Source organism: Schistocerca cancellata, chromosome 3 (assembly GCF_023864275.1).
Source record: "Schistocerca cancellata isolate TAMUIC-IGC-003103 chromosome 3, iqSchCanc2.1, whole genome shotgun sequence".
In the NCBI taxonomy this organism is placed as follows: domain Eukaryota; kingdom Metazoa; phylum Arthropoda; class Insecta; order Orthoptera; family Acrididae; genus Schistocerca; species Schistocerca cancellata.
Window position 1 is genome coordinate 618646375 of NC_064628.1, and position 23340 is coordinate 618669714.

The 23340-nt window shown below is 42.9% G+C and overlaps 1 protein-coding gene across 1 annotated transcript in view; it reads right to left on the minus strand.

The window, feature by feature from the left end:
- LOC126175524 (monocarboxylate transporter 1-like) overlaps positions 1-23340 on the minus strand; it is a 234397-nt gene that overhangs the window by 110051 nt on the left and 101006 nt on the right. Inside the window, exon 2 of the mRNA XM_049922351.1 lies at positions 8264-8524. The gene's annotated coding sequence lies outside the window, so the exon portion shown is untranslated. The remainder of the gene's footprint in view (positions 1-8263; positions 8525-23340) is intronic.

Consider the following 23340-nt stretch of genomic DNA (forward strand, 5'->3'; position numbering starts at 1 on the left):
TGGAAAAGAGTCTTGTTACTATGCGGACTCCAGATACAGCTCACCAAGTAGCAGTGTTCAGAGTAATCACTGGCATTTTGAGATGCAAAATGGCGCATATCCTGTGAGTTAACATGCAGCGTCAGGCTGAACTGTGTCTCTTCTGCAGAAATGAAAAGCTGAGCACACAAATCCCCTGATTCCGCTTCAGTCAGATGCCACTCCCAGAACAAAACACACCAACGTACTCATGCACAACAGTAAATTTGTAAGAATGTAGATGGAGGTCCCTTTCGATAATGTTTTGACACAACGACTTCTTAATTCCCATTTGCACAGATGAATGGTGTTGAGATTTCATAGGTTTATATTAGAGCCTTTCCTTCAATCGATAAATGTTTTCTTGTGTTCAAACTGTTTTCGGACAGTTACGGCTTTTATTCGCTAATGAGACCTTTTCGCGAGATTTTGCCACTGTCTTGCATTCCAAATTTTTCCGGCGGTTTTGGCAAAACGCTTCCATCCTTAAACTCTTGCAGATACACTTACCCACACGTTTTCCACCAATTGTGTTCCGCAAACACTCGACAACGAACAAGCGCTGTTTTATCTTGAACACCATTTTGTGTCGCATTCAACTGCTGCTTCTCTCACTCACACAAACGTAAAGACACAGCGAAGTAGTCGGGACAGAAGGTGCGGGAGATGCACATGCGCAGACACGTGACAGCAGACGAATGCTGTATCGAAAACATGCTTTCCAGCACATTTGCTGTGATGGGCAGTTGTTCTCTTCATTAATATCTTATAAATATTTTCCGGGCGAGTTTTCTTTTTTTTTCGCTCGCCCTGTGCATACTGTTGGTTACTTGCTAGCGTTCTTCAAGACGAACCCTAAATGGGTATCTGTAAGCTTCTGTCCTAATAGTGTATCTCTGCAAACATTTCTTGATGTTTGGTGCCGTGGCCTTCGAGAGTACTATGATTTGATAAACTCCTTAGGAGGAAGCCACGTTGACTGCTGCAAAAGCTATTTCTTCACTGTTAAATGATAAGCTGACCTTTATCATGCAGCCATTTTGTAGAATGTAGGGACTATTAAGAACGTATACCGTCAGCCGTGCACGCCTCAGGTTATTATTATTTACTTAATGCTCATATCATTCTTAAACGCAGTAATTGGGTAATGGGTGATAAATCTGGTACGGTTGTCGACTGAAAGCAATTAAAGGATTCAGTACCAGCCAAAGTGGTTTCATCCCCAAGTCGATTGAATTGTAATCCTCAGTGAGTCATTCACAATTGTGTTCTCATTTAGTACCGGACATAGGTCCGTTGTAAGTACTGTACTTATTTTTGTAGCCATCTTTTCACAGTCTGGGTTCGTAAGGCATTTTTGTGCTCAAAAATGCTTATTTTATCGTATACTTTTTATCAGTACCTCCGGCATGAGTAATATTTATTCAGCTGCAAGTAAATCATATACATTAAAATTTGATTATATTTGGATCGGCCGCTGTGGCCGAGCGGTTCTAGGCGCTTCAGTCCGGAACCGCGCTGATACTACGGTCGCAGGTTCGAATCCTGCCTCGATGTGTGTGATGTCCGGATATTAATTAGGTTTAAGTAGTTCTAAGTCTAGGGGACTGATGACATATTTTAAGTCCCATAGTGCTTAATGCTATTTGAAGCATTTGAACTTTATTTTTGTGTCACCTGATTTCATTTGTTTCCTAAATTATGACGGTTTCCGAATTCCTCATTTCTGAACTACTCCTGTGCAGTTTTAGTTTGCCCACTTGCTATCGTCAGTATTAATACTACAGACATTAATAGTACAGAAGCTGTTTAAAGATTTAATCGTCACTCCGCAGTCAGAGGTCACCGATGAGGAGTTTGTTCAAATGTGTGTGAAATCTTATGGGACTTAACTGCTAAAGTCATTAGTCAGTAAGCTTACACACTACTTAACCTAAATTATCCTAGGGACAAACACACACACCCACGCCCGAGGGAGGACTCGAACCTCCGTCGGGATCAGCCGCACAGTCCATGACTGCAATGCCTGAGACCGCTCGGCTAATCCCGCGCGGCGAGTTTGTTCCTGGTCGGTACGACGAGAACCAGTTCCGGCCATTGATTCATTAGGATGCTGACTTGCTGAACACCTGTTGGCTCAAGGACACCTGTGGTGCTCATCGTGAGCGCTTTTAACCCAAAAATTTGCAAATGCAGAGTACAGTTAACCTGGCCTTTGCGAAATGCAGTGTCTGTCCATAAATGGTCCATTAAGAAAGCCACTTTTGTAATTTTCATTAGAGAGATAACATATTCTAGTCGAGTATCATACGATGGGCTGCAGAGCAGGATCTGTAACCGCTTTGCACTCGTCTGTGAACCGTTCTTCAGCAGCAATGGCTTTAAGATTCGCTGACTTGTTTAAGAACAGGTATAGCAATTCGCTAGCACAGACAGCAAGGACTGGTTTCAACAAGAATGATATACTAAAAATCTTGTGTGTAATTTACTTCCTTTAGTACAGACGAATACCAGGACAACCCTTGCAACAAGATCGCTGTCCATCCTTTCCTCAAGTGGTCTTCGCCCTTACTAATATGGCGGTGCAATATTTGATAAATAACAAAACTCTTATAATGCGTGAATAAAAGTTATACAGTATTTAAAATTATTAACGAAATAAACAAACTTTCAGTATAACATTGTGCTTTCTTAATGTATTCCCAATAAATGGCATTAATTAAATTTATTTTTCTGTTAAATAAAACATATTGTTGGCGTTATATTGGCAACGTTTGACTTGTATCACGTCCTCGAGCTATGCACGTCGGGATTTGAGCTGTGCAATTAGAAAATACACTCTGTTTTGTTCCAGCCACTAAGCAATGGTCGTTGGTTTTAGGCATAACCATTATTGTACAAAAAAGTATCGACTTTTAACTCTTACCAGGATACGTGAACATCCAGCTCTCTAAAACACTTTCACGATTACCTCCGATCGTTTTGCCTATCATCAGCGATTTTCAAGGTCGCCACAACACACTCCAATAAAAATCATCCGCCAGACATCTGCTACATCAACTGCCACCGATCAGAGTTGGCACATCATGATGCATGGCTCCAAAACAATCTGTTCCCGAGCTCTGCATGCACCATGAGTGATGCTTGTATGCATTCTTCGTTTCTGAACAGACCATTCATTCGTTAATCTTTGCCGATGAGTGTACTGGAAGTTCTTAACAATAGTCGACAAGTGCGCTTGATGCAGTGTAGTAGCTTTAGAACTCAATGGTCCCTATCAGCATTTCTCATTTGCAATGGATTATCTCGCCCTTACATTTACCTGTGATCTTGCAATGTTAATACAAGAATCGTGGTTACCTGAAGGTACAGGAACAGTGAAAACCAGATACTCCAGAAACAAACCGGTCTTTGTATGCACAGCGGAAAGTTCATAAACATGTCAAATGTCCGAGAATGAGAGACATGCTGCCCGCGATCCGACTTTTATTCGAGTAAGCAGCGCTCCAGATGTGACACGGTGGTTCCGCCTCTTGTTGCCCCGCGCGGCAACTTTTCTCCTGGAAACTTGGCACCACCTCTAAGTCGCCTCTTTCAGTATACATGTAAGGACGGAGAAAAAATAGCATTCTCAAAAAATAAGAAATGTGGTGTAATGAAATTTCGGGAATACATTTGTCTAGGTAACGTTTGTATTAACATTGCAAGATCACAGGTAAATGTAAGGGCGAGATAATCCATTGCAAATGAGAAATGCTGGTGCATTAATGACTGGTATAACAGCCAGCAGCTGAACTCAAGCGAGCAAACGAACACGCATTGTGTTGTACAGGTGCCGGATGTCAGTTTGTGGGATTGAGTTCCATGACTGTTGCACTTGCTCGGTCGATAGAGGAACGGTTAATACTGGTTGTGTATGACACTAAATTTATCGTCCATTGATGTCTAATATGTGCTCGATTGGAGACAGATCTGGTGATCGAGCAGGGTAAGGAAACATGCCCACATTCTCTAGAGCACGCTGAGTTACAACAGCGCTACGTGGGCGAACGTTATCCTGTTAGAAAGCACCGCCTGGAATGCTGTTCATAAATGGCAGCACAACAGGACGAATCACCAGACTGACGTACAGTTTTTCAGTCAGGGAGCGTGGGAAAACCACGAGGGCGCTCGTGCTGTCATACGAAATCTCACCCCAGACCATAACTTCAAGGTGTAGGTCCAGTGCGTTTAGCACGGAGACAGATCGGTTGCGGACCCTCGTCTGGCCCCCTACTAAAAATCACACGGCCATCACTGGCACCGAAGCAGAACCAGCTTTCATCAGAAAACACAACAGACCAACACCTTGCCCTCCAATGAGCTCTCGCTTGACACCACGGAAGTCGCAAATGGCGGTGGCTTGGGGTCAATTGAATGCACTTAACAGGACGTCTGTTTCGGATCTGTCCTTGAAATAAACCAATTTGTAACAGCTTGTTGTGTCACTGTGGTGCCAACTGCTGCTCAAGTTGTTGTTGCAGATGCAGTACAAGCGACAGAGCCATACGCCGAACACGATGGATGGTCTTCCCTCTCGGTAGTGCTGCTTGGCCGTCCAAAGTCCAGTCTTCTAGCGACCGTAGGTTTTCATGACTACCCCTGCATCGTTCACAGTGGCTACACTCCTTCCAATTATTTCTGCAGTATCGCAGATGGTACATCTAGATTCTCGCTCCCTATTACGTGACTTCGTTCTATATCACTGAGGTCTTGATAATGGCGTCTTTGCCATCTTAAAGGCATTCTTGGCTAACATCAACTCACCACTTCCAATCTCAAAGGTAACTAACGCTCACGACAGTTATAGTGTGCATTTAGAGCAAACCTGATATGCATCCCCATAGTGTCGCTACTAGTGCCGCAATTATGCGACTGGCGCGAAATTTAAATGGACTTCTTTCAGACGTAGAAAATCGCTTACGAACTTTCGTTAACTTCGCGCAACTCCTTCTGCGTATTGTAATTTTTTCCCGTCTGTGTGTTTGCTGTTATTGATAGTTGTAGCAATCGAGGTGTTAGCCACCGGCGCACCTGCGGCAGGGGGGTACTAACGTGTCCTCTTAGCAGTAGGTGTGTTAAACATTTTTGAGTCGGTATTTAGCAACCATTAACTATCAAACCATTAATTAATCAGAGATATTATGCCAATACAGAAACCTACGAGAATTTATTCTTAAGTGCCTTCCCGTATGTGGACAGGGATTTATGATCAGTCATCTTCTAGCTTTTCTTGGAGAGTGTTGCTATTTAGAGATAGCACTTCAGCTCGCTAGACACAGGTCTCATAATAGACCGTGGAGCTGGTAGCCGCCTTCAGGCTGTGTTTGATAAAAGAAACAGGCTTAGTGAGGCCTAATCGAAGTCAATAAAGTGCGTTTTTTAAAATAGTTTTCCTTCCTAGGGTTCGCGGACTGTTGAGAAATAAATCAACAGGGGGTTTGCACTTCTTCGCGTTCAGTTTGAATTTATAATGATACCAGGACACGGAATAATCCTATGCACACCATGGTGCTTTAAATAATGTCCTAGTTCGTAGTTTCTGAATCTGGGTCGTTAGTTCCGAAAGATGTCTTTCCAGATGGAAAGTCAGTCATCTTGAGATGGAGACGAGATGTACTACATACGAATTGACTGAGCGTCGTAATCTCTAAGCTTATGTAGGCGGTAGAAGCCATTGCTTCGGCATATACATATTTAATAGCTGCTGGTGCAGAAGGCGCGTTTTCTCGGTAGTCGTTGAAGAAGTATAGCTCTTAAAATTGTCGATTATTTGCTTTCCGGTAAAGAGCACGCTTCTCTCGGAGCAAAGTAGATGCTTTTTTGTTTAGTTTTGCGTGAGTGATTTTACAAATTCCGGGGATAAGCCGTGTCGTTAAGTCTGTATATACCGAAGCTGAAATCTGAAATCAGCTCAGCAACCTCGCTATCAAGCGATCCCTAAACATAATGATATTATGTCATCCCTTTGCTAACATTTGCGGTAGTAAATTGGGACTTCACTTGCAAAAACCATACCTTTATGATTTTTCACCAGAAAGATGGTATTTTCTTTGCCACACGCGATATTTCCATACCGGCGGCGTTCGATAATCAGTTTGCCGTTTAAAAAGCTTATTTTAATTGCCGCAGTAACACTGAAATAATGATTGGAGTGGTTCATGTGTACTCACTATCACCAGTAATAGTTTTTGGTAAAAATAGTTATCTATTTCGCAACACGCAAGTGAAACACCAAGAATGCACACGTAAAATTTTAATAACAGTTGCAGTGGAACTGATAAATAGAAATAAAGAAAAGAAAAGTTACTCCAACGTGTATCTATAAATTTTACAGAGTTTACGTTTCATTGTAACCTCCGAGGCGACTGATCCGATGACTATGAACTGTAGTCCTCTTTTATTTTCCTTGAGATTGTCTATGAAGTTACTAGGCTTCAACTGAAGTCGGAGTATTGACAGCGATGAACTTTTCCAGTCAACAAATCTGAATTCGGTTCCTTTCCGAAAATAATTAGATAGTTGTATGTCCTTTTTTTTTAGTAATCTTGAGGGTCAAAACGAGGATAGCGACCCTTATTAAGACTAATTTGTAAGCGTAGCAGTTCAGAAAATTGTTTCAAGTCCGCTGATAAACGTTTCCTAGTTAATCTTCGGAGGAATACGTTACGTAATTTGTGTGGCGTGCCGGACATTGCTCAGAGTCTGTGGATTCCGACCGCTTCGCGTCACGCCACGTCCTCTCCGAGGATGATACGGAGGAACATTTCGAAATGAAAGAAAAATTTTTAAGTTGCGCAAATATTAAAATAATGATGTAATTAAAGAAACAGAAAAACCAATTTAGTGACCAATTTATTACCAAACAGCCAGCATCATTTTTATGTCGTGCCACTTAGAGGCGGATGCCTTCATGTCACTCGGAATGCGCTCCAATGACTTTTCAGGGAACCAGAAAGCTAAACTACTGTGGCTTACTTCTAAAGAAAACAACGTTCTTTTCGCAGAACATTACTGCGAAAATTTAGGGAACCAGCATTTATAGCTGGCGGCGGAACAATTCTACTACCGCCAACGTACATTTCGCGTAAGGACAACGAAGATAAGATAATTAGAGCTCGTACGTAGGTATATAAACACTCGTTTTTTCTCTAGCTCCATGGAACTGGAAAGGAAGAGACCAATACTGATACAACGTATACTCCATCACGCACTATGCGGTGGCTTGCGGGGCATGCATGTAGATGTAGAATCAAGCGTAGTTAGCGTTTCAGTCAAGTTAAACTGTTCTTGGAATCCCTGATAACGTACGAAATAAGCTGAGAAACTAAACGACCAAACGGGGATAGTACACAATAGGTGTACAGTCCTTCGAATGTCAAAAGGTAGAACATTTTGAACGAGCGACTACGTCGCCATTGTGAACGGAGGAATGGAGCCCTTGGTAATCTTTTTAGAGCTGTTAGAATTGCTGAACGTAATGGTTCAAAGTGTTTTAGTAGAACTCTCATTGCTCAGTTTTTCTTTCTTAGCGGTACCGTTCTGACAAAGACTGCTATGAAACCTATCTGGATCCACTGTCAAACAGCTAAGCTCTCCATAAATCTCAGTCAACTATAACCAGAGACTTGGCCGAGCCTTATCAACAATGACGACTGCTTCTGTCTTTCCAAGCAGCCCAATGAAAAATCACTGGCTTCTCAGAGTTCATTAACAGATCTGAATGCGCAGAGATGTAATGAACGAACCATCCAAAGTTTATTATTAGCTTTATTTGCTGCTGTGTGATAAATTTCCTCCAATTGGGAAGGACAGTTCTACTATACCGTTGCATGTCTTTGGTAAATCATTTCAGCTGAGGATATTTAAAACTTTTTGTATTTTTGTAGAGCAAACAAAGAAACTGCAAATAATATTACTAACATAAGGCTGCTGTTTTTATGGACATCCACTGGCAAGCAGAGTACTTTACATAAGGTACTTGCAAGATACCTCAGGGTTGAAATTTAAAATGTCTCTACATAGGCTGAGGCAGCCAAGACAGGACACTCGTCATACATCCAGATTCAATAAACATATCGAGTTGCGGTTTTCGCCATATTACAGCGGACAATATAGTAACTTTCTTGGTGTTCGCAAGTAATTTTCGTCGTTCATAGTCGCCGAATTAACAAACACATATCTTAGGTTATGATTCTTGTGTTACCTGTACGCTTGAAGCCGATCAATCTGTGTTCTGCTGTTGTAGCAGTCAGATGACTTGCTCGTGAAGGTAGTGAGACAGTCAACGTTTGTCCGTCTCGGTGGATGAGCGGTCGGCGCTGCTGATTACTAAGCGAAAAGGCCTGTGTGCGATTCCCGTCCGGGTCGGAGATTTTCTTCGCTCGGGAACTGGGTGTTGTGTTGTCCTTATGTTCGTGTCGTTAGAAATGACGTTCCACTGGTGAGATCGCTGTATAGGCACAACCTGAAACAAAATAAATTGAATAAATAAATAAATAAATACACCCAAACCTCCAGATGTCAGACACTCAGATCGGTACCAAATGCTGTGTGTCGATAGAGTATCAACCAAAACTTCGATTCAGGTCGTGCTATGTGCTGTCGACAAGTAGAACATGCGTAAACGATAATTAAAAGTAACACCAGAACCTTGGAGCACAGGAAAGGAGGGATAGTTTTGATGATCCCGCGTGGGTGAGTTGGTAGAACTTGTGGTCGTGGTGCCAAATGTCGCGCGCTCAAACAAAGCCCACTGTTGACAATATGTTTCAGCTGTTCATACGTGAAACTGTTACTTGGGAGAACATTTTCCTGATATGTAAACGGATTTTTCGGAGTTTTTAGGAACGTTCTTTTGGCAGTCTGCTTTCGCTTCGATAGTTGAAAGTAGCAAACTTATAGAATTCATTTGTACAGATAGGTTTGGTGTTCTGTCAGACATGTGCTACAGAACAGACAGCTAGTGCATTTTTAGTTTCACTGAATAAACACAAACAATCGCATTAGTAGAATAAAGTAGCACTTGCATCACACATGAGGAACTGTTAATAGTCCAATATAACACCTTCAGCGCGAAAACTAACAATAAAAAATTGTAATTTTTTTCATTTTGTTCGATGTAGTTCGTTGCGTTTGGTCTGGGCGGACCTCACAAGACATCCGTTCAAGTTGATCGTTGATTCCTTGACTCAGTTTTTTTTTTTTTAGTACAGATAGCACGCAGCGCTCTTTTTTTAAAAAGAAATCTCATGTTGTTCGATTTTGTTCGTTGCATCTGCACGGCGCGGACGTCGTAAGACATACGCTGAATTCGTCGTTGATCCATTAACTCAGTTTTTTTTATTACAGAGGGCAGCTAACCCTCTGACCGAAGATGCTAAGCAACCGTGCCGGCTCTGACCGAAAACGCTGAGCTACCGTGCCGGTTTCATTGGGGTACGCTCTACCAAATTCGCAACGGAGGCTACACGTATTAACGATAGTTATGCTTTTCCTGTCCACCGTAGTTCTGACGTTAAATTTGATTAACTTTGCGCCCGTTCTACTCGATATGAGCACATAGTACAAACTAAATCGGAGTTTTAGTTGATACTCTATCTACATACAACGTTTGGAATCGATCTGACTGTCTGACATATAGAGGATTGGGTGTCAGTCACGATGTATATGACAGTCGAAAAAGTGAGTATTGTTTGCGACGAAAGGCGCCAAACTATTAGAGCAGCGGTGAGGATGTACGCTGAAGAGCATCCAGATCGTGCCAAGCACATTATAAAAGAAACCGTTCTAGAAACTAGAAGTGGGGAGAATAAAACACGCAATGTAAAAAATAAGAGAAATTGGTGAAGGAAATGAAACTAACATTTTAACATCAACAACGCACAGTGCAAATGTCATTAAGAGGCATTTCGGAAGTAGGAGAGGGATCAAGCAAACGAGAGTTCTGTGAACATTCCGTTCCATCGCATTTCATCCTCTTCGCATTTCGCTGCATCTAGAAATGTGTTCCAAAATTGGTTACAGTTTTCTGTTAGATACCTAGAGTGCAATATGACGAGGCACATTTACGCAAAATTTAGTTTAAAACGGAAGCAGCAGCTACAAACCACGGGCAAGTAAATCTTCGCAGTATACTCTAACCGTCAGTTGAAAATCCACACTCACTCAAAGAAGTTGATGAAAGTAACTCTCTTGGTCTGTCAGCATTTGATGCATCGGTTTCATGACCCACGTAATTGTTCCCTGTTTTATTGACGGGACTTTAAATACATTCAAGTATCTCGAGTTTCTGAGACGTGCTGCCACCGCAGTTATTCGAAGACATCCCACTGGACATTAGACACTCAGTGTGGTACCAACATGACAGATGTCCGTCTCATTCCGCACTCTTACTGACGTACCCTCTTAAAGCAGCATTTGTTGCAGAGAACTGTAACTATTGTTAGTAAACACAGAATGGTCTGGACACTCACTAGCACTTCTGTACTTTTATCTGTGGCGAAATTAAAACAAGAGGTCTATTAAGAAATAATATTAAGTGTCGAGTATTTTGTCCCCAGAATCATTGTAAAGCGTGCAGGAATGCTCAAGATAAATATTTTGAGTACTTGGTCTGACAGCAGTGATAATAGACACAGGAGCCGTACCCAGGTTACCCGTTTCGTTTCATTTGGTCTAGTAGAGCAGACGTCACTGGAACCTTTCCTCTTCACAGCAGGACGTTAGTTTGCGGAGGTGGTATCTTGATACTATTTGAATAAGCTCCATACATACTATGTCGTTTGAAGCTTTTTTCAAATGCCACAGAAAAAAGTATAAAGTTGCATTAGAAAAAAAGCACACTCGTCATCGTAATTGGGTGACTATTAACGACAAAAATTACTTGCGAACGTCAAGAAATTCGCCGTATTGTAAACCAAACCTCGGTGTATTTGTTCACTCTGGATTTATTTCGGGTTTGTTTCAGCTGCCTCAACCTGCATAACTATATAGGGCGTATCCAGCCCCGCAGTCAAATTTTCAGTCACTGATCAGCGATGTTGTTTGCCGAGTATTTGTTTTTTGTAAGGTAGCTTTGTCATTAGTAGTAAGTGATTCGTTCTCATAAAGCAATTAAATTCGTGAATGTATTGAGCAAAAATCATGTGCACCAGTGAAAATTTGTCGAATACGGTGCGAAATCGAACCAAGAACTTTACGAATATAATACTAGTTCGCTACGTGTTCAGCTACCGTCGAATCTTATCAGTTGATGGAAACTTTTTTTGATTAACGGCGTCCGGAAATCTTCTGATCTGTAAAATCCATTGTTTAGAGTTTTGTTGAGAACTACGACGAACTACTTACAGTAGGAAACTGAGGTCCAAGCGCTGACCTATAAATCCTATAAGTATGAGGGAAATCGAAGAGGGCAGAGCAGTCAGTGAGGTATCCTTGTAGAACAACTGCACAGCTTCCTCAGACATAATTAACGGCTCTGGTCCGACATCAAAGATCGACGGAGCAGCATGCTGACCGCACACCCTTCTATTAATGCCAAGTGCTTGTGCCTGAAGTGGAGGCTGAATCAGAGGTTTTCTGTAAGTCAGTGTCCTACATGAACCGTATAGCGAGAATACTTCCTTTGGCCTTTGCTCGCAGCTCTGCCATTCTCTTTCCAATTAATACAACCAGTATTCTAAAAATAAAAACAGAAATTAACAAGGAAGAACACGTCTGATCCTAACATCAACAAGTCTGCGAGTAAAGACATCATTAAAGAACGCACCGAAGGTTGATAAAAGGCTATCAGTCACGCTCCCCTCCGTGCTTACTAGAGCAGAACACGTGCTACAGCTAGTGAAGCGATGTACAACTCTAAAAATACTTTAAGATATCCGCAACAGTACACAGAAACCAGTTTTCACCAGTTTAATTCGTATCGTTAAAAGAAAAATGGAAATAATTGCGAGTAAAGAAATTATCTGGCGCGTGCCGGCATGATATCTATGTTTTGCTTCTGACTGTGAGACGCAAGGTCTTGTGTACTGAAGAGAAAATGCGCAGAAAAGAGCACCTAACGCAATGCAATCTGCCTCACAGCTCAAAGTTTGGTTGCTTTTGTCTTGTTTGTAAGTTTTTAACAGTTGGTTCAAAGGACCCCACAATGATTCTCTTCAGAATTTTGATATTTATTGCGAACTATTAGCAATACGAGTTGCCTCCGGTTTTCTTCAGAGATGACATAGCCGTTCATCCAGGAGCCTGAGGTGCGAAAAATGAATGTCTATCACGTTTGGACATGGTTCGCTGGTCCGTAAGAAATATTATAAAAGTAATTACAGCCATTGTAAATTACCACTTCGCTTCTGTTCTTGGTAGCTTACGGTTCTCAGGAGATGAAAAATGTACATATACGTTTAAAGCAATAAGTCACAATTGTGTTAAAAGCTATATATGTACTCCATTCTAATTACGTTCCCTCACGCTTCGTAATATTCATCAAAGTAAAAGCTTTTGAGTATTAAATAATTGAAGACACTTTTAAACAACTTATATTGTTACGGGTATTGTGTCTTATCTATAAAGGCAGCTGCTTGAGACGATATATGCTCACATTAATCACGTTAGACAGACTTATTATTATTCAGTTCAGAGATTGTGTTTTCTTGCAAGAATTTACAAAATAATTATTTTACCGATTTGCCATGTGCCACTGTGTACTGTTGACGACGACCATATCTGATATCTCGTCTGTTAAATACGTACGCACATTATAAACTGATGACCATGTCTGTAGCGCTTCCAACATTACAAAGTTTTATGATAGGCACATATTGTCCCAGGGTAAACGCCGTTTATACGCCTTACCATTTGCAAGAAGAACTCAAAAATGCTTTCTCGCCAACTAAAATTCCATGTATCCTATTTAAATAACACACGAAATCCTTATACATATAGTGTCAGATCCGTTGTTTAAACTCACGTAAATTTTGGTGTTGTAGAATTTCCCTCTTTTGCTTTTATGCGATGTAATAACTGACATTCGTGAAGGAAAATCATACAAATTTGTCGTTGTTGTTTGTCTTCTAAAATCGTCTCGCCTGACCTTATTGATAGTGCTGCATTTAAAGTAGACACTATCTTATTAGGTAGATGTCTGCTGTAAATCATATCTGTGAGTGCAAATGTTGTAGGAAAACTCTGTGAACTGTGATAGTTTCACATCGTCTTAACACTACGCCATAAAGAGACGGAACATTACTGAAGTATGGCAGTATCATGCGAAGTATGTAGTAGAGTCGTTATCGAAAGTATCATTTCGGAATTTTCCATAAGTTACTCATCAAAATCAAGGAACATATGAGTCGAAAGTTTCAATCTGCGAGTACCTCTCCTTCTTTCCAACCACCAAAGTCGCGCTCTTGCATGTGTCTATCGACTATCAGTTCTTGGAGGATGGATACAGAGAGGAACGGCTCGATCATAGTCTATGCATTGTTCCACAAAGATTGTTTCACTCTGTTACAGATCGCACGCTATTTGGCGGTTAGTGGTCTGAGGTTGCGCTGCTAACACCACTGGAACACCGACCACTGATTTCGATAAGTAATACTCTCACCTGACGAAGAATCTGTGGAAGCACAGTAACGAGACTAATAGCCTTTATCTGTCAACATCTTTCCCTCAACATACAAACTCCTCGGAGGCTCTCTCGCGTATCATTCTGGACCTGAGAGGAATTATATGGCGGAAATACACTGTCCAGTCAGATTAACGTGACCACATTTCAAAAGCAGGGACAAATACCTTTCGCAGCGCGGACAGGTGCAGACTCCTAACTAAGGTACGAGCATATGGGGTTGGTTCCCAAGTATGTGAGTGGCTCGAAGACTTCTTAAGTAATAGAACCCAGTACGTTGTCCTCGATGGTGAGTGTTCATCGGAGGTGAGGGTATCATCTGGAGTGCCCCAGGGAAGTGTGGTAGGTCCGCTGTTGTTTTCTATCTACATAAATGATCTTTTGGATAGGGTGGATAGCAATGTGCGGCTGTTTGCTGATGATGCTGTGGTGTACGGGAAAGTGTCGTCGTTGAGTGACTGTAGGAGGATACAAGATGACTTGGACAGGATTTGTAATTGGTGTAAAGAATGGCAGCTAACTCTAAATATAGATAAATGTAATTAATGCAGATGAATAGGAAAAAGAATCCTGTAATGTTTGAATACTCCATTAGTAGTGTAGCGCTTGACACAGTCACGTCGATTAAATATTTGGGCGTAACATTGCAGAGCGATATGAAGTGGGACATGCATGTAATGGCAGTTGTGGGGAAGGCGGATAGTCGTCTTCGGTTCATTGGTAGAATTTTGGGAAGATGTGGTTCATCTGTAAAGGAAACCGCTTGTAAAACACTAATACGACCTATTCTTGAGTACTGCTCGAGCGTTTGGGATCCCTATCAAGTCGGATTGAGGGAGGACATAGAAGCAATTCAGAGGCGGGCTGCTAGATTTGTTACTGGTAGGTTTCATCATCACGCGAGTGTTACGGAAATGCTTCAGGAACTCGAAGGGGGGGGGGGGGAGTCTCTAGAGGAAAAAGGAGGCGTTCTTTTCGTGAATCGCTACTGAGGAAATTTAGAGAACTAGCATTTGAGGCTGACTGCAGTACAATTTTACTGCCGCCAACTTACACTTCGCGGAAAGACCACAAAGATAAGATAAGAGAGATTAGGGCTCATACAGAGGCATATAGGCAGTCATTTTTCCCTCGTTCTCTTTGGGAGTGGAACAGGGAGAGAAGATGCTAGTTGTGTACGAGGTACCCTCCGCCACGCACCTTATGGTGAATTGCGGAGTATGTATGTAGATGTAGATGTAGATGTAGAGGAGAGTCAGTAAGGTTCCGGAAGATACCGACAGGGATGTGGTGCCATGCCCAACTCCATTACCGTGGCCAGCTGCGCTAGGTTTATCGCTCGAGGATCCATTGCGCGTACAGCCCGATCAAGGTGGTCCCACAGATTCTCGACTGGGCTTAAATCCGAAAAATTTGGTGCCCATCTTGATGCTCTTCGAACCACGAACGTACACTGTGACACGTCGTATTGTCCTGCCGGCAGGTGCCATCGTGCGGAGAAAACCAAACTGCATGTGAGGATGGACATGGATATATGCACACTTGTGTTGATCCATTGTGCTTTCCAGAACGACGAGATCACGCAGGGAATGTCGTCTGGTCTGGATTCTTCCAACGACTGTTGCAGGACCTTTATGCTGTATACGCCGACGTCCATCTATCTGGTGGCGCATAAAACGTGATTCATCTCAAAACGCCACCTGTCGTCACTCAGTGGACGTCCAGTAGCCTTCGTCGCCGATGAGCAGCCGTCAGCATGGGTACATGAACCAGGGGCCCGTGGCAGAGGCCCATACGCAGCAACGTTCGCTGAACAGCCGTCGAGGAGCCATTGCTGAAAGCTTCTTGGTTCATCTGGGCGGTCAGTTACTCAACAGCTGCACGTCTATTCCTCCGTACACATCTTCGCAACCATCGCTCACCCTTGTCATCTATGGTTCTTGGTGCACCAAAGTTGCCCTGGAGCCCGTTACGGATAACGCCCTTTTGTCGTGCATGGTATACTCTAACCATGGCGGCATACCAACTGTTCACAAATTTCATCGTTTTTGAAATGCTTTCACCCTTGACGCGAAAGCCAATGATCGTACCCTTCTGGACATCAGAGAAATCTCTCCGTTTCGACATTGCGACAACGAAGGCACTGCGTCCCGTGTGCCCCGGCACGCTTTACATACCTTCCACTGCTAGTGCTGCCACCTGCAGTCAGTGAGTGGTTATTGCACGTTGATACCGAACGAAGGCAGTGGTCACATTACTGTGACAGGACCGTGTCAATATCTACAGCTTATTGTGTAAATGTTATTATGTCTTCTCTGTCAAGGTACCAATGCCTAGAAAAACAATGGCTGGACAACTCGAAAATACGCTGAGGACATGGGTAGTGTGACAGCATAAACATCTTGGCCGAGCCGGCTGGAGTGGCCGAGCGGTTCTAGGCTCTACAGTCTGGAACCGCGCGACCGTTACGGCCGCAGGTTCGAATCCTGCCTCGGGCATGGATATGTGTGATGTCCTTAGGTTAGTTATATTTAAGTAGTTCTAAGTTCTAGGGGACTGATGACCTCAGAAGTTAAGTCCCATAGTGCTCAGAACCATTTGAACCATTTTGAACCTTGACCGAAAGCTACCACTATGATATTCCATATCTACATGCCTGAGGCAATTTTTTCATTATCTACATTTTTTTGAGTTATCAGTCTTGTGACAAGTTCGATGCTAATCACCACGAATTCATTTCCTGTGCCTTCTCTTCATCCCAAAATAGTATTTGCACCCTACGTTTACAATAATTTGTTGTACGTATTCAATATCTTTCTTCCTACGCAGTTTTTACCCGCAGAGCTGTAGTGGAACGACAGCAGAACGAGTGGTGGTCAGATTGACTCAGGACAACCATGTGGTACGGGTCGATCCAGGACTACACCACTAGAAGATTGCAGGATTGTTCGACAGATTTTGACAAGCAGAAGGACAAAACTCGGGCAGAGGTTACAGTCCGAAAGTGACCACTATCCTTCACGGACAGATTACAATGAGCTGGGTTGAAATTTCGAGTTGCCACGCATCGTTTACCATTGACATCATACTGATGACAACAGAGACCTGCATACTGTGCAATCTGAGTCAACTGGGACATCGAGTGGCATTCGTAGTGTTGAGCGACGAATCTCTTTTGTATATCGTGGTCAGATAGATGAAAAGGTGACAGTCGGCGACCTAGTGGAAGATCACGGGAAAAGCGATTCTCGAGACCCAATGCCCTACAGCGCTCAGGATTGTATTGGGGGGGGGAGGGGGGGGGGGGAAGAAATATCAGGCAATAGGATTGTTTTCATAATTCTTGAAGGACGGCAGAATGCTCGCCAGTATGTGGCAAGACTGCCAAATCCAGTTATCACATCTTCATGAATAGCGAATCCAGATTATCGAAAATCCGGATAATCCAGAAATATTCTATTAAATATAAAAACTCTAATATTTACTACAACATACAAACTTTCTATTTTGTCTTAACAACGAACTTTTCTGGCACTTAAACTCTAGTTACTGTATTCTACTCATGTTTATTTACAGAAATATTGTGTTTAAGACTCGTGTAGCATTTGAGAGCGGCATGGACGTTTCAGTAACAGTTCGGGCAGAGTTTCTTCTGAATGTCGTTCTAGATAAACCACCTGCTTTTCCAGCTATGACGTTGCCACTCGACATAAAATGACCATGAAATCAGTTTTTAAAAATGCCGATGTCCATTACTCTGCACTATTTTGTGATTTGTAGACAACCGACAAACAAGACTGATTAACGCGTTTATGATGACAGAAAAAAGTTTTTCGCTGTTCATGCAGTCAACGGAGCCGCAAAGGGGAGCCGCCCCCCAGCTCTCAGAAAGGAAAAAATATAGTGTAGTCAGGAGTTTTTCTTTCTAGAAAGTTATTTAAAAGTTTGTATTATGTGAGTTTTTAACAGGATCGGAACTGGCACTTTTTGATGGCTACTTGCAAGTCGTTGTTGGTCTGCCAAAATATTAAAAATACTCCATACCATATCAAGTCCAGCCTCCCGCCCTTCAGACTACCGTATGGGCGCCTTTGCATGCAGTCGATCTTCAGCATAAGAAACGACGTTTTAATTTATTACTTCTTTACTGCCGGCTCTATTCGTAACACAGTTTGCAGACAGTACCGCCACACACATACCACTAAAGATACCCGCAATATTTTATCATTGCAGGATACATAGTTCATGGGATATGACGTCATAAACATTGAGCTAAAAACTTGCTTCTTGCCTAAAATGGATCACAAAGGACAAGGACTATACTCAGGCAGTGTCTAGGAATGAGAACGCTTAGGGACTATCAACAAATTTTAAGCATAATTTCAAACTTTTCCTACATTTTTTTCTCGTTTACTTGCTTAAGGTAAAATATTTAACACATTACCTCATTTGTAAAGTAATGAGAGGTTTGAAGCTGTTATATAAATGGGTGTTCGATTCTTTAAATAATCGGATGTTCACTGGTAATAAAGATTGCAGGACTCCGTCACGGTAAAAGTACCCGAACATGGCGCTTTCAAGAGAGCTTTTAATCGGTCTTTATTCTTAAGAATCTAAAACGTTCCCCTTCACGATTTTAAGTAATGGAAGTGGAACATCACAGCCGTATTTTCAAAGTATTTATTATTCAGTTTCAACGCTACATTTGCGTCATCTTCAGGTCCTAATATAAAGCAAGTAAGTACTTGCAGTCATTGGTTGATGTGTCACAGGACCCATACCATAACTAGGTACCATGGACCACTGTTGATCAGGAGTGTACTTTCCGAAAGTGTAGTCACCAGGGACCGCGGACTGGGTGTAGTGGTCCGCCATGCAACAGGAGTGTATATTTTGAACTTGTAGCACCTCAGACAGTTCAGAATTTACACTCTTGATGAGTAGCGGTTCACGACAGCTAGTTATTGTATGGTTCCTACGATACATGAGCTAAAGACTGGAAGTACCAATTTGGTTTACAGAAGGACGTGAAGATGTCGCAAGTGCAGCGTTGAAACTAGTCATCTGAGTAATAAATACTTCGGCTGTGGTGTCCCACTTCCATTACTTATATTGTCAGCCGCTGTTGCATGTCCGACCATAAGAATGATAGACTTTCATTCATTATCTCTGGATGTCCTTGTGACAACAAAATATTCGCATCTACGAGAGTTCCCTGTTTAGCAATAGTGGCAAAACAGTGGGTTCATATCCATGAGGACCGTTGATCAATTCCCAATTCAGCCAAGCGAATTTAGCTTTTTTCCGTGGATTATTAGAGTAGATTCAGAAAAACGCTGATATAGCTCCTTTGGAAAGGATACGTCGGACTACCTTCTCCATCTGTGAAAGACTTAGAAACGAATACGGAGCAGTATTTGCGTCTGTGATGTAAACGAACGATGTTGATTTTCCTGGAAGACTCATCCATAACAACGATTTCGAAAAAATTGCCGTGTCCGGTTTGTCAGCGGTTGCAGCGCTTATGCGGGGCCTTGCAGGCGTGCTGACCCTTGATAGCGGCCGCGTGCTCGCCGAGTGATGACCCCGAACTATCTGTTGCGTCGCGTGCCGGCGGGATGCGGGCAGATACGTGTGGCCGACCCCGGAGGTCGCGGCCCGGGGTCTCTGCCAACGGCGCAGCGAACCCTGAAACAGGCGACGCTTCTTTTTGGCGGTTAGCTGTGACTCCATTGACCTACAACAGTTTGCTTGAGATACCACTGGTTTGCCGGCCGGGGTGGCCGAGCGGTTCTAGGCGCTACAGTCTGGAACCGCGCGACCGCTACGGTCGCAGGTTCGAATCCTGCCTCGGGCATGGATGTGTGTGATGTCCTTAGGTCAGTTAGGTTTAACTAGTTCTAAGTTCTAGGGGACTGATTACCTCAGAAGTTAACTCCCATAGTGCTCAGAGCCATTTGAATCATTTCTTCAGTCTTGATTTCTCCTCCTTCTTCAGTCTTTCGATTGGTTGGCATCTTTCAATCTGGATCTATTAGAAGCTACTTTCTTAATTTGGGCATTATTTATAAGAGAGGAGTTTAGCAAATAATGCAACACACTTTTTTCTCGGCCAGTTTCGGTTGAAAAAATGCAGAATTTGTTCTGGGACATCGTGGAATATCCTCGCTTCCGTCCCAATAACTAAATGAAGTTCCGATACGTGGCGACGCCATACGTAGCCTCAAAAATGGTTTCTGCAACGGACGTGCATTCCAAGCAGAGAACTGCCATTGAGTTTCTTTTGGCGGAAAACCAGAGCATTGAAGATATTCATAGATCCTCGAAGCATGCCTACCGACATTTGACAGTGGACAAAAGCACGGTGAGTCGTTGGGTGAGATGTCTCTCATCATCACAAAATTTCACTGGACTGTTCTTCCTCACCCATCCTACAGTCCGGATCCCGTACCTTGCCCAGTGAAGGATGCACTCCGCGAGAAGCAGTAACGTGGGTGATGCAAAAGCTCATTGATGTAGCAAGACGTTGGTTCTGACATTCCAAGCAGAGAACTGCCATTGAGTTTCTTTTGGCGGAAAACCAGAGCATTGAAGATATTCATAGATCCTCGAAGCATGCCTACCGACATTTGACAGTGGACAAAAGCACGGTGAGTCGTTGGGTGAGATGTCTCTCATCATCACAAAATTTCACTGGACTGTTCTTCCTCACCCACCCTACAGTCCGGATCCCGTACCTTGCCCAGTGAAGGATGCACTCCGCGAGAAGCAGTAACGTGGGTGATGCAAAAGCTCATTGATGTAGCAAGACGTTGGTTCTGACATTAACATCGTATTTGGGATCCAATCCACTAGTGAAACTTCCTGGCAGATTAAAACTGTGTGCCGGACCGAGACTCGAACTCGGGACCTTTGCCTTTCACGGGAAAGTGCTCTACCAACTTTTTTTTTTTAATCTCATTTTGTTCGCTTTCGTTCGTTGCATCTGCTCGGGGCGGACGTCGTAAGACACCCGTTTAAGTTCGTCGTTGATCGGTTAACTCAGTTTTTTTTTAATTACAGTGGAAAGCTAACCCTCTGACCGAACACGCTGAGCTACCGTGCCGGTGCCAACTGAGCTACCGTAGCATGACTCACGACACGTCTTCATAGCTTTCCGCCAGTACCTCGTCTCCTACCTTCAAACTTCGCAGAAGCTCTCCTGCATACCTTGCAGAAATAGCACTCCTGGAAGAAAGGATTTTCTCCATTTTATCGTTCTCCTAAATGACTTTTCTCTCTCATTTCTCTTATTTTATTGTGATGGTCATTCAACCCAACGTAGGTGGGCGCATACGAAAATTTTTGCAATCTGGCAACAAAGTTGGAGATTGAAATTTCATGAGAAGATCCTGCCGCAACGAAAAATGCCTTTGTCTTAATAATTTCCAGCTCAATGCGCCTATTATCTGTGGCACTCTCTCCACTACTTCGTGATAATAAAGAACGAGATGCCCTTCTTTGAACTTTTTCGATGTCCTCCGTCACTCCCATATGATCCCAGTACACGGAGCAGTACTCCAGAATACGACGAACAAGCGTAGAGTAAGCAGTCTCTTTAGTAATAAATCGCAGTCTTTGGTTTGCTTTCCCCACAACATTATCTTTGTCATTGTTCCAATTTAAACATTTAGTTGAATTTACAGCCTTAGATTTCTGTAGTTTGTCGTGTAATCGAAATTCAGCGGATTGCTATTAGTACTCGTGTGGATGACTTGACACTTTTCATTATTTAGACCCAATTGTCACTTTTCATACCACAAAGATATCTTGTCTAAATCGTTTTTCAGTTGGTTTTGATCATCTGATGACTTTAAAAGACGGCACATGACAGCATCTGTAAACAATGTGAGAGGGCTGCTCAGATTGTCTCCTATGTTGTTTGCATAGATCAGAACAGAAGAGGCCCCGTAACAGTTCCCTGTGGAACGTCTGATATTACTTCTGTTTTACACGGCGCCTTTCCGACGGTTACTACGAACTGTGATCTTTCTGACAGGAAACCACGAATCCTGTCGCTCAACTAAGGCAGTACTCCATAGGCACGCAATTTGATTAGATGTCGCTTGTGAGGAACGGTGTCAAAATCTTCCTGGAAATCTAAAAATGTGGAATCAATTTGACACACCCGTCGGTACCACCAATTTTTTCTTGTGAATTAAGAGGTAATTGAGTTTCATAATAAGGATGTTTTCTGAATCAGTGTTGACTATTTGTAAATAAATCATTTTCTTCGACGAAATTCATAATGTTCCTATACAAAGTGTGTTCAACAATCCAACTGCAAATGAACGTTAGTGACATGGTTTTGTAATTCAGCTGATTGCTCTTATTTCGTTTCTTGGGTACTGGTGTGGCGTGTGTGATTTTCCACTCTTTGTCTATGGATCCTTCGATGAGCGGCAATTGTATTTGATTTCTAAGTATGAAGGTATTGTATCTGCATACTGTGAAAGTAAACTACACTACTGGCCATTAAGATTGCTACACCACGAAGCTGACGTGATACAGATGTGAAATTTAACCGACAGGAAGATGATGCTTTGATATGCAAATGATTAGCTTTTCAGAGCATTCACACAAGGTTAGCACCGGTGGCGACACCTACAATGTGCTGACATGAGGACAGTTCCCAACCGATTTCTCATACACAAACAGCAGTTGACCGGCGTTGCCTGGTGAAACGTTTTTGTGATGCCTCGTGTAGGGAGGAGAAATGCGTACCATCACGTTTCCGACTTTGATAAAGGTCGGATTGTAGCCCATCGCGATTGTGGTTTATCGTATCGCGACATTGCTGCGATGGTGTACTCAACGACGAACCTGGGTGCACGAATGGCAAAACGTCATTTTTTCGGATGAATCCAGGTTCTGTTTACAGCATCATGATGGTCGCATCCATGTTTGGCGACATCGCGGTGAACGCACATTGGATGCGTGTATTCGTCATCGCCATACTGGCGTATCACCCGGCATAATGGTATGGGGTGCCATTGGTTACACGTCTCGGTCACCTCTTGTTCGCATTGACGGCTCTCTGAACAGTGGACGTTACATTTCAAATGTGTTACGACCCTTGCCTCTACCCTTCACTCGATCCCTGCGAAACCCTACATTTCAGCAGGCTAATGCACGACCGCATGTTGCAGGTCCTGTACGTCCCTTTCTGGATACAGAAAATGTTCGACTGCTGCCCTGGCCGGCACGTTCTCCAGATCTCTCACCAATTGAAAATATCTGGTCATTGGTGGCCGAGCAACTGGCTCGTCACAATACGCCAGTCACTACTCTTGATGAACTGTGGTATCGTGTTGAAGCCGCATGGGCAGCTGTACCTGTACACGCCATCCAAGCTCTGTTCGACTCAATGCCCAGGCGTATCACGGCCGTTATTACGGCCAGAGGTGGTTGTTCTTAGTACGGATTTCTCAGGATCTGTGCACCCAAATGGCGTGAAAATGTAATCACGTGTCAGTTCTAGTACAATATATTTGTCCAATGAATACCCGTTCATCATCTGCATTTCTTCTTGGTGTAGCAATTTTAATGGCTGTAGTGTGACTACAAAATGGACTAGAGGCTTTGCCTTTATTAAGTGATTTAAGCTACTTCGCTAGACC